The sequence below is a fragment of the Diadema antillarum genome, unplaced genomic scaffold (assembly GCF_040938485.1).
Source record: "Diadema antillarum isolate AM-2024a unplaced genomic scaffold, OU_Dant_1.0 seq00000401_RagTag, whole genome shotgun sequence".
Classification (NCBI taxonomy): domain Eukaryota; kingdom Metazoa; phylum Echinodermata; class Echinoidea; order Diadematoida; family Diadematidae; genus Diadema; species Diadema antillarum.
Window position 1 is genome coordinate 71909 of NW_027271392.1, and position 13710 is coordinate 85618.

Sequence of the window (13710 nt, forward strand, 5' to 3'; positions counted from 1 at the left end):
TTTCCCGGCGTTTGCACATTTCCCGTCGAGACGTTTGCACATTTCCCGGCGTTTGCACATTTCTCGGCTCCACAAACCGTCGTCAGTATCTGTAAAGACGACTTTGGGATCAATGTCGAGAAGCGAGACATCGATCGTTGCCACCGCGACTGGGACCCATGGCCGGAGGTGCGAAAAAAGGTCAGGCGACAAACAAGGTGAAAAAGCAGCACCGTGATGTCATCGTGAAATTCGCGACCTACCGCACGAGAGACGATGTTAACAAAGTACGATTTAACCTACGGCAAGCAGCCAGAAAGTAAAAAACCGTTTACATCAATGAAAGTTTGACACAAAGGTCGCTCGAAGCTCTACTGGAAAGTGAAGAGAGGACTAGAAAGCAGATATTTCAAACTTTAATTGGACACTGGACGGGGGGATTATAGGCCTATAGTCAAGAAACCAAACGGCGAGAAGATCACAATCGTCAGAGAAAGAGACCTGGTGACATTGAATCTAAACACGTGAACACTGAACTCAGACTGAGTAGAAACGTTTGAATGGTAATTTCTTTTTTCATGAGTATCTATTTTGTGTAATACCTTCGAATAACACATATTCGTGATTTATTTGCTTATATTTTTGTGTTAATCATTTTAATTAATGAGGTGTTTGATGATCTATTTTAATACATCAATTTATGCCAGTTAGGTTTCCATGTAAAATGTAATCAGAAAGCATTGCTCTGCACAGTATGTAACAAGTGGAATCATATCTTATGTGCCTGGTAGGTAGGTAGGTAGGTATTTATTTCCGTTAAAAATATATACCAAAAAAAGATATATATACAGTTTAAAACGGTTGGAAAGCCCATATTCAGCGGTGCCGCCATGGCACCACTGGTCTTTCATGGAGTCCAGTTACATAATAGATAAACAAGGCTTTACAATATGCAAAGAGGCAGAATGATGCAAAGAGATAAAATTGGAAAGAGATAGAGAAAATATATATATATATACAGGGCTTGAGGTTACAACACAGATGCCATTGCATAATCGAACATTACACAACAGAACAGAACAAACTAAACCCGGCTCTCCTGTCACAGCAAACAATACATTGCAACTGGGATTCATGAATTTGTATATATCCTTAAAAAAAAAAACATTTAGATTTAAGGCTGATCGAGCAGCCGGTGGTAGGTTATTATACATAAATGCCGCTCGATATGTAAATGATCTTTTAAGATATTCAGTATAAGGTTTGGGTAATTTAAGTTTGTTTCCGAAACGCAAAGAATAAGGATGAGAGAGAAAATCAAAAGATTCAGACAGATATTCTGGGGTCATACCATGGAGTGTTCTAAACAAACATATCATCAGGTGTTTATTTCTTCTTTCTACTAAAGTGTCCCATTTCATATCATTGTGAATCTCTAGGTTCGAGACATGAGATTCCCGTTTTATCTTGAGTATTAACTGGCCAGCCCTATTTTGTAATTTCTGTAATCTATCAATATGCAGTTTACAAGCAGAGCCATAAACAACATCGCCATAATCAAAATGTGGTAAAATAACAGCATTATAAATCAACTTTAAAGGACAAGTTCACCTTCATAGACATATGGGTGGATTGAATGCAGCAATATTAGTAGAACACATCACAGAGAGTTTGAGGAAAATCGGACAATCCGTTCAAAAGTTATGAATTTTTGAAGTTTCTGCTCACTCAAGACTGGATGAGAAGACTACTATAGCTTGTGATGTCACATGAGTACAACGTTATAAAGAAAGAATAAAGAAAATTCAACATATTTTCACTTTTCTCGCATAACAAAAGAACACTTGACTTCTCTCTTTCAGAAGACAGGGGGAATAATATTACCCTTAACATATGTCAGTAACAAGTCGAAGAAATGTGCTCTTTTTTCAAAAAGTAAAGTTTTGTGAAATTCTCTTTTTATTTTCTTTATATCGTTGTACGCATGTGACATCATACACTGTAGTAGTCTTCTCATCCAGCAGTGACTACACAGATAATTTAAAAATTCATAACTTTTGAACGGATTGTCCGATTTTCCCCAAACTTTCACTGATTTGTTCTACTAATATTGTTGCATTCACTTAATCCACATTGTACGGACATGAAGGTGGACTTGTCCTTTAATATAGATTCACTTAGGACACCTCTCAATCTACCCAAATAGCTTATCATTTTCCCAATTTTTTCACCATATTATCAATGTGAATGTCCCATTTTATCTGTTCACCACAAATAACACCCAGATATTTAACATGGTGACCTGCTGAATCCTAGTGTTAAATGAAATAACATTCAAATCACCTACTTTAGAGAGCATATATCGGCTTCCTATTAACATGCAAACAGTTTTATCACAATTTACGCTGAGTTTATTTGCATTCATCCAGTGAGACAGATGCAGTAAATCATTATTCAAAACATTTTCAATATTGTATACAGATGAATCAGAAAAATAAAGAACAGTATCATCTGCATATAACTTCAAATTACATAATTCAATATTATTTTTCAGGTCATTTACATATATATATATATATGATGAATAAAAGTGGTCCCAACAGTGAACCTTGCGGTAGACCATAGCTTACTACTGCCTTATTTGACAACACTGAATTTACAAAGGTTTTGCATTTCCTGCCAGTAAGGTAACTTCGAAACCAGTCATTAGAAGAGTTTTTTATGCCGACACTTCGAAGTTTTTTTTTGTTTTTTTTTTCAAAAGAATCAAATGGTTCACAGTATCAACGGCCTTCTTAAGGTCGACAAACACCGCACCAGTATACTGGTGATTATCCATGGCCTGAAACCAGTCGTCTGTGACTTTAATAAGGGTAGAAGTTGTTGAGTGCTTCGGCCGAAAGCCAGATTGTTCTCGACATAAGATGCTATGCTCACGTAGATAGCCGAGCAATTGTTTTTGAACAACTCGTTCTAAAATCTTCGATACACAAGGCAATATTGAGATTGGCCTAAAATTTCCTGGAGAAGATTTGTCACCACTTTTATGGATAGGAACAATTTTGGCTAATTTCCACTGATTTGGAAATTTGCCATCAGTCAATGATTTGTTTATGAAATATGTAAGAGAAGGGGCAATTCCAATATCACTTGATTTCAAAACAAAAGTTGAAATGTCATCCAGACCAGTTGATTTGGTATTTTTCAAATTTCTGACTAATTTAATTGTTTCTTCTATAGATACTGATGAGAAGTTCAACCCGCTATTGAGAGATGTTTCTCCATCCATGCCATCGGAAGGATGGTTGACATGTGGAATTTGATCAGCCAAAACTGTTCCCACATTTGCATAAAAGGAATTAAATTCATTAGCTGTTTCCATACTCTTATTCATTTCATATATTACAGAATGATTTTTACCATCAGAAATAACAGACTTCAAAATTTTCCACGTTTGTGCAGGATCAACTTTTACATTTGAAAATTTATCATGATAATAATTTCGCCTTGCCTTTCGTATTTCAAAAGTGACCTTATTTCGGAGCTTTCTATACTGTAACATAAGTTCATCATCCTTTTTCACATAAGCTTTACGCTTCAATCTATCACTTTCTTTCATGAGTGCATATATATCTGAATTCAACCATGGTTTATGCCGGGATTTTACTCTTCTTGTTTTGACGGGCATATGTTTATTAATAATTACCATACAAAAGTCATGCCATTTTTCCACTGCATCATCAATATTTTCATAATCTCTTATTTTTCCCCATGGTTGATTTAAAAGATCATTTTTAAATTGATTGATGTCAAAGTCCTTATATTTCCTAAACTTAATCACACATGGAGGAGCAATTAGTTTGGATCGTAAAACTACAAAAGTAATCGAATGATCACTGAGTCCACTGTGGATAAATCCACGTGAGATGACCCGGTGTTTACAGTTGCTCAGCATATGGTCGACAAGAGTAGCAGATTGACTAGTAATTCTCGTTGGCTCATTTATGTTCATCTGTTCAAATGCATAAATATTATTTATTTCAGCATATGCTCTAGTTTGGGAAGAAGGTACCTCAGTTGATATGTCACAGTTTATGTCACCCATCCGTATTACATCCATCTTCAAACCATCAAAATATTGTAAACATCTGTCATACATCTTCAATACATCCATTACAGAATTTCGAGGTCTATACCATGTCGAAAATAAAATCGGATTACATCTTTTTAAGTGGACTTTGACGATCACAATTTCTAGACCCTCAAACAATTGATGTTGCATAGATTCAACATTTAGGGAATTATGTACATAAATAGCCACACCCCCTCCGTGACGATTTCTGTCTTTCCGGAACAAACAGTAATTCTCAATTGCTATTTCGTGATCACCGATAGAATTATCAAGTTTTGTTTCATTTAATGCGAATATATGAATATCATTCTATAATATCAATGATCTCAACTCATCTAAATGTCTTATTAGACTATTTATATTCAACTGACATAATTTAATCCCTTCACACTTTAATTGGTCATATTTCAGATGAGACTGATGTCATTTGATTCATTAACAAACTGAATATTACTGTTAATAGGTGACCAAGGTAAATCAGCAAACGGAAGCTCATGAAAAAGACATTTCGGTCATTTCCAATTTTCAAAAGATATGGACATATTATCATATTCCCTAGCTGTTATTCCAGCACAATTAATGTGAAGCCAGCGTTTGCAGCTTGTACAACGGAGGCCTTTCTGACTTTTCTTAACGGGTTTAGTACAACAAACACACGGATATTTATACTTAACATTAATGTTAGGCATAACAACAAAAAATCAAACATTTAACACAATACATACAAGAGCATAATATCTCAAAATCTATTAACATAAACAATCTATAGGTAAAAGTTAAAAAGATCACACAGTTCAATAGAATCACCGTGTAATAAGGCAGATTTTAAGTCTGTGGTAAACTTTCTCAGTCGCCATTTATAAAGTTAAGACGTATATGAAAAACTTAATTGCACAATATTAGGTCGATCTTTAACTGAAGCCATGCAATCAAACAGTTTAGTTTGAATTGTTAAGGTGGTAAGTGTAAGGAGAAAAATGCTTCATCCAGCTTAGCCAATGAGACGCGTTACATGAAGCCTATGCTGGGTTGTACGGAGTCTCACACACAGAATGTAAGAGTTCTGTGGTCTCACATCAGGGTTCCAAGCGTATGGCTGACTGAGCATGCAACTGAAGTCTAAAATGGCGATGAACTATACATTGCTATAGTATACACTCACTGGCATGTAATCTGTAAAACGAGAAATTTTCGCGTGCATTTTAATTTCGCGAATTTCGCGAGCGCCAAAATTCGCGAAATTAAAATGCACGCGAAAGCTTTTGTCTACACTACATGAATTGAATGCCAGTAGCAATTCGCGAAAATTTCATGCCACGAAAAAGGCTGTCGGCTCCAATTCGCGAAAATTTCATGCCGCGAATATATCATGTTTTACACTGTATCGCGGGGCAGTAGCTGTCAGCCATGGTGGATGAAAATAGGCTTATCCCCAAGTACTCAGAACTAAGGACTAGATGACGTATGTGATGCCGACACAACGCGAGTAGATCACATTGATGCATATATGGAGGTGGGTGAAAGCGCGGGCCTCGTGACGGATTGCATGATGTCGGAGGAGGTCATGAACTTGCGAGCGAGGCGCACGATAAACTGTACAGGGGGACAGAAGACTGAATGACGACACAGCACGGTGGCGACGAAATGGAAAAACCGAGCGGTCCAACTCAAACTCAAAAAAAAAAAAAAATTTTTGAAAACTGGACATGTTCTCTGTGTATTTTTGATGAGTTGCCATTTTTCGAAGATATGAAATGTCCCGAAACGGATATCCCAACCTTAGACAAAGTTACAGAGCCTGAAAATGATATTCAATAGTATAGCGTCGCTCGGGTGACAAGACCTTGTATCTGCAATTTTGGTGAAAATGACTTTTTTTTTGGATTAATGGTCAAATAATAGGTTAAATAATGTCCTGTCCAAATCCCAACTGTCTTACTCCGAAAATGAAGCTACCATGACATATCAAAGGAAAGGCTATCCCATCTACCATGCGGCCAAAGCACGGTGCACCGTGCTTTGGCCGCCATGTTGTTGCTGTTGTTGTTGTGTGTTTTTTTGTTGGTTTTTTTTTTGCTCTCCTGAACATTTGACATTTTGTGAATACGAGGTCTTGTCGCCCCAATAATGATCTGCCAATTGCGCATTTTAATATTCGAAGTATAAAGGAATAAAAGGGAGTAAGTAGATGATTATATTTAGAAATCTTCTTAAAAACATCATTAAGTTGTCTTAACTCTTCAAACTGACCACTGAAACTTTCAGTTAGCAAAGTGCACCATGAACACACTCTCGTAAGAAGTGATTCAAAGCACATATATGCATGGCAAACATTATATATAGAACACAATGGTAAAAATGCTAAGAAAACCACAACAACACACATCTCCAAATTTCTTTATATTCTCCGAATTCCACACTTCCATAAGGAGATGGTGGACATCTTGAGTTCCTGCTATAAAAAAAAGGTAATATCATTCACGTTTGTATAGACAAAATACTTCAATATTTGGTTTGTCTGTTGTGGTAGATAGGATGTCCAGTGAATTTGTTAAGAGAATAATGTGACAAAGCGGAGGCCTGTTTAATAGCCATACTGACATTTTAGTTGATTTATTTATGTCATAACGTTTATTGAACTGTCATTGAAACAAGTGTTTTGTGAAATGTGTTTAAATTATTGATTATTGTGGAAGTGTCAATGTAAGGAAATTTCAAAGAACGACCGCAGATCAAATTATAATAAATCTTAACCTGAATCTGAATGTACTTAAATCAGACAGCTCAAAGTCTATATCGTAAATAATAAAATCAATCTTCAAGAAAGTTCAAAATTCAAAAAGGCCAGCCGTCAAAATATTGATACTTTTTTATCATGCAGAGAGTCATATAAAGCGGACATATATTATTTAAACCATTCATCAGACAAAGTGGGCTACGTACAAATAAATTGCTCTGGCTGCAAGTCGTTCAGCTCCGCTTGGTCACTCATGCAAGGATTCATAGAGGAGGTGACAACGTGTGTTAAAACCATTACATCAGACAAAGTGGCTCGTGTACAATTTCAATGCATGGATGAATTAAATTTAGATGTGCGTATTTCATTTTGTAAACTTCCAAAATGACAAAGAAAGGACCAAAAAGTTGCGACCCTCGACGACCAAGGAAACGATTTCAGTCGTCCTAATAATTATCACAATGAGCCAGTGAATGCCCGAAGACCTGTTTGTTGTTGATATGAAAATGAGCATCAAATCAGACAATTGTCTATGTTCTTTTTCAGAACCGTTATATGCTCCTACAAAATGACCCCTCTTCATTCTCCGTTTGATAAGTCTACTATAAATAGGTTAAGGCTACATTGAAAAGGATAATGAACACCAAAACTAACACTCTGACATCGAAGGAAAAGATAACAAAGTTACTTGATGTCACCTGCAACTTTCGATTCTTAACTGGAATAATTTATTTCAAGCAAGAGATGAATACATAAAACAAAGCGGTACATGTGTCGTGCCAATTATTCGACACTCATCGAATTTGGAAGGACAGATCATTCAATACAATACAAAATAATGTATTCATGAAAGGTATTATAGCGGAAGAAAGGAAGAAAGCACACTTTGCTATTAAATGGAATGGAAATTTCCAATGCAATTAACCTGTCATTGATAGTTCAAGTTAAGTTCCATCAAATCATGTTTGTAAAATTCATCTCTAGACGACATACGTGGACGTAGGCGCGCGTTGAAATTCTAACATGCTCCAATCGACCTTTAAGATTATTTTGCACACGTTTCAGGTCATTTAGTGCAATTGATGAAAAATCGACGGCCGTGTTCGCGCTCGCGCATATACGCAAGCGCAGCTCGTACGCAATAGAGTTAATAGTGTTCTGTATAGCAGTACATTTTTCTGGAAATTCCAATTAACATGACTGTCTTCATCGAGCATTTGCTCACTTAGCCTTCGATGAATTTTCCCCAGATTTCCAAAGCGGTAGCTGGAACTCTTGGTTATTGGAAATGTGCCCTCCATTTTTTTTTTTTTTTTTAAATTAGGTGTCGGGATCACGTCGCGAAATTCGGCTGAATTTGAAGCTTCGATGTAGGGAGACATTTCTTCCGTTTTGCAACTTTGTTATAGCTCGAGAAAAACAGGCTCTTTCAGTGCGTATTTTGTACATTAGTCCATGTCACATACATCATTTCATAAGATAGGCCTAATACAGTAACTACTTCATCAGACAACGAGTTGCGACACACTTTGTAGCCCCCGGCTTGGGGAGACAATTTGTGACGGAGTTGGCGTCACAAATTGTCGCCCCGTCACAAATTGTCGTTGGGCGACAATTTGTGATGAGGGCTGACGGCACAAATTGTCGCCCGCCCTCGAAGCACATTGTTTGGGGGTAATATCATTCTTGACATAGTCATTGAAATACCAACACATCACTTACATGTCTACATCCATGCAAACAAGCCATGTAAAAATTCACGGTAAGGTTTCAAGGAAGTGTGTATCAGTGTGCGCGCACATGATAATTGAGTGTCCGTTCGTGCGTGTGTGTGTGTGTGTGTGTGTGTGTGTGTTATTGTATATTATGGGAGAATGTGTGTTGAGGTGGTTTATATGCATTACGAGGATTTGTTTGAGTGTTTGTTGGTGTTTGTTTATAAATATGTATGTATTTGCGGTGTGCATGTGCCAGTTCGTTTGTGCTAAAATCAACTAACGATTGAGAAATTATTTACGGCGTGTCGAAATTATTCGCTCACGCACATCATACCAAACTCACACACACACACACACACACACACACACAGCTATAGTCAAACGCATAGGGCCTACACAAGTCACATAATACACACCTACAAATCATACACAGCACATACCATGCAGCCCTCCCCCCCCCTCCCCCACTCATTTACACACGTACGCATAACTTACCAGTCATACCCACCCCACCAAAGCATAACACCGGAGCAACCACCCCAACTACACAAGTTGTTCCAAGTGCATGGCCGACGACATTTTTGTGCAGCTACGTTTCATTTTGCCAGCACAAATTGTCGCAATCGAGATCAAAAAATGGGAACTGCACAAGCATCACAAATTGACGCCAGACGACAATTTGTGACGGGGCGACAATCTGTGTCGCAACACACCGTCTTGACTGTGTAAAGTACGGTCAAAAGTCATGAATGTTTCATCCTGTATCATGTTGAAGGCATGTACTATCTTTCCCACATTTAGCACACGTAAAGTCCATGTTGCAAGAATGTCACAAAATAATAACTTTTTTTTTTTTTTGCTTAGATGCCCTTTTTGCTGTGCAAGATGGGGTCGCAGGTCAAATATACTTCTTTCTGCTTCTTCGTTAGTATGTACAGTATTACCCCTCCCCCTATTTTGCCCACATAAAAAGATCATGGACCTCGAAACATGGATCATTTTGCAAAATAACGACTCTTTGGTCTTTTTGGCTGTGCAAATGCCCTTTCAACACTTAAATTCGGTACGCAAGATGGCATTTTCGATTTCCCTTTCTTTGAGAGAATCTCAAATCACCTTGTCATGCGCCCCAATCTCAGATGTCATGGATAGGGTCATGTGAATCGGGGTCGGGCTCAAAAATTTTTTTTTCCCGGATAAATCGGGTTACCTAATTTGTCGGTATTGACAAATTTCAAAGTCTAGTTCTCTCCTTTTTTTAACCGTGTTGTTATGGAGATCCATCCTATAAAAGGACATTGTGTTTTACTGGAAATCACTAATCCGTAATTCATGGTGTATTCCATAATTTATCATCGGATTGCGATGTTGATCGAGATAACTGATCTCTCTTTCTTTTGAGAGATCTTTAATAGTAGCAACGTTAGAACAAAACGATTTACAAATTAATTGCCATATTGATTATGAAGGCAGCTTGATGCCATCATCATAAAACGACAGCACTTTATACTGTATTACTGCGCTGTGAATAAGCTCGGCCTCAAACGTCGATTCGGTCTTTAATCAGTTAATCGGGATATTGCCATGCAAAAAGTTAGTCAAGTGAGGAATATTGGGTGAAAGCCTGCATGCCTACTACTCCTTATACTTGCAACTTTTCACAAGCAATACAGCAATCTTCCCCATTTTCTTTGTCAGGCTTTCTCAACCGATTCCTTTAAGCAACTCCTTAATACCTGTTTAATTCCTAACTGTGAACGAAGTATGATTGTTGTAATTTGAGTTGTTTTGATCACATTACCGTATCTTTAGTACATGTTTGGTTTTTGTTACAGTATGTTCTGAGATCAATTTAGTTATGTATAAGCATTTTGTTTGTTTTTGTATTTCATTTGTTCTGTTAAGTTATCGTATTTGATGATTGTATGGTTGTATTATGTACTGTTCATGCTGGTTTTGTAACAGCGCCAAAAGCATCATTCTTGATGGAGTTCAGCGCATTATGAAAGGCCACTATTATGGTAATAATTTTTGTTGTTGTTATTATTATCATTATTATTATCATCATTATTTATTATTATTATTTACAATATCGAAGCTTGCAGTATGATTTCAGTTTAATTCAAGTAATGCTTTGTTTTTTTCATATCATATGAAAGTAGCGAGTGAAATTGGACATGCATTTGAATTATACACAGTAAATACAAAAAAAAAAAGATCAGCATCTTTATGTCTACAATCAATAGAAGATAGGACATAATAATCGTATAGACACACTTACATATTCTGGGGAAAAAATCACAATTGCCACACAACTCAAATGTTCGAAGGTTATTGATATTCATCCGGATGTAAATAAAAACAGTAATTACAGCCTGCTTTTATTGTTTCGTCAATTACACATGGGTCAAGGGGAACAATGCCAGGTCAGTTTGTAGGTTAGTAATCATCAAAGTAAAATACAAACTGATCAATACGTGTTTTTAATAGCCAAAAATTTTTATTAAGCTGTTTCCAATTTAAGCAAAGAAACTGACAACCATTTGTTTATTTGTTTGCTTCAAAAATGATATCGGAATTACGTCTATGCGTCGAAGATGAAGCAGAAAAAAAAACGCCATGAAGGATAAGGCAGAGAAAAGGTAACTGATTTCTGTTTAGTTTTCTCTATTAAGAGCGGGGAATCTTGATATCATGTGAATCTGCCAATAACTCAAGAAAATTCTTTCCCGAATGGGCACTGTTGTAGCTTTAGGATAGCGGCCAGTTTTATAAATCACTAACATCGACGTCTAGACATTGTAATGTTATTCTCATCGAAAGGAATCATTAATCTCACCATATATACAGCAATCCATTTGTCCCCCCCCCCAAAAAAAAAAAAAAAAAAAAAAGTTAATTTTTTTTTACTGTTGGATCCTCGTCATATTACGTCTATCGGATATTGTTCATATTTCCTTGGGTGGCTGTAGATGTGAAGCATACAGTCGTAAACGCATTTCAGTTAAAAATATATAATCGGCGTGTACGATATAGAGTTTTAGTTAACCAAACGCATCGAGAAGTAGAACATCAAGGCCAGAAAAGGGAGATTGTATGGTACGTGTATTTCATAGGTGGGTGATACGGTATGGTAGTTCTAGACCCAGTCAAGAATTAGGAAGGAAAAGTTGTCCATTACAGTTATTAGTTTTCGTACAATCCCTAGATAACATAGACTAGACTTTTTGAATTCATTGAGTGACTAAGACTGTCAAAGGGACTCTTTCAGGACACTTGGTGGCAGGCTATGCCTCTTACATTTCTTTGTGCTGTCCTTTGATATCAATTCAAGCTATTACACCCTATTAGAATTGCCCTAGATTCAATAGAATGCTTATTGGGATGTCTTTTGGCACGCCAATAGACCAATTTTTACCAAGTAATTCACTTGAGTTTATTCGATCTCTCTGCTTCACCGAAGGTTTAAGTGCAGCTGTTTGTATCCGCGGCTTGAAAATAATCGGCATGAATAATGACATCTGTGTAACTGAACGACATTGAGTGCTTTTCCATTGAATAACCATGGTTACTAATGGTCGTATTGCCTCACGTGTTCAATGCATGCAAGCTTCAATCTCGTTTTGTGACGCGTAGTCAGAAGACTAAAGGGGCGTACTGGTTTCGCAGTTTATATAAATTGATGTGCTTTGATGCAAGTAACGCTGCATTACATTTAATCGCAACTCTAGCTTATATTACATTGTCACTGACGTCTAACTAACCTTATATGTGAAGATAATAACTGAATTTGTGCTGTGAGACAGCGAAGCCACGGCAGGAGACAAAGACATAGTGCAAATTATAATACTAAGTACAAGTACTAAAATGGTACGCACGGTGTATTAACGTCTGCCTTGCGGGATTCTGATTTTCATTGTACGTAATAACTATTATGTACCTTAAATGTGAATCGTGCTTTGCCTCCGAGTGTTTTTGACAGATCATGGATGTACATTAAGCAGATATACAGCTTGTCTGTTCTCATCAAAATATCAGTTGACAGGACTATACAAGTTTTACAAATATGACGAAAATAATTGTTCTTAGGCCTATATATAAATGTAGACTGTACATAATACTTATTTCACACACACACATTACACAGTGTACATTAAACAATATATACTGTAATATATATACATATATATATATATATATATATATATATATATATATATATAAGTAACAAAGCTGCAACAAATGCTGCGCGCTGGGTGTTAGGATGCCTAGCATTGATGCGTTAAAGCGCGCATCCTTGGTAACACGGTTGCAATATATTGTTATGGCTTAATTTTGTTATTGTTCTCTCAGTATCAACACTTGAGAAAGGGCGGCGAGACGCTCGAAAATTTGTGTGAAGAAATAAACCGTTGGTGAATACAGCATGAACTTTGTTGCAGCTTTGTTACTTATCTTTTTATCTTGCCAACACGTGGACTACCTTATCAACATATATATATATATATATATATATATATATACAGAAGTATTGCAACAAGTTCACTCGGTTGACAGCAGGTTCATCCGTATTTTATTGCTACTCGGAGTTTCATGCCACCTTCATTTAGGGGCAATCATCAGGCAGATGATTGCCTGATGATCGCCCCTAAATGAAGGTGGCATGAAACTCCGAGTAGCAATAAAATACGGATGAACCTGCTGTCAACCGAGTGAACTTGTTGCAATACTTCTGTCTAAAGCTCTTCCTTTGAGGATATCGAGCACTCTTCATAGAAGGATAGAATCACCAAGTGTATATATATATATATATATATATATATATATATATTTGGATATATATATATGTATATATATAATGTATATACAAAAGGGGAATACATATATACAAAATGTATAATAATGTGTTTCGAATAAATAAGCATATCTGACCACTTTTCAACTTGACTATCAACATGGGCAGCAAAAAGTCAGATGTTTCAAGCAACAAACGGCCAAACCTCGTCGAGTATCTGAAATCTGTAATAAATATATTTATTGTAAATAATATATGAGAAATGATCACATATACGCTGCTACTTTTGTCAGAACCTTGCAGTTCCAAAAATCAAATTTTGTTAAATCACCCAACATGGAACGAAATT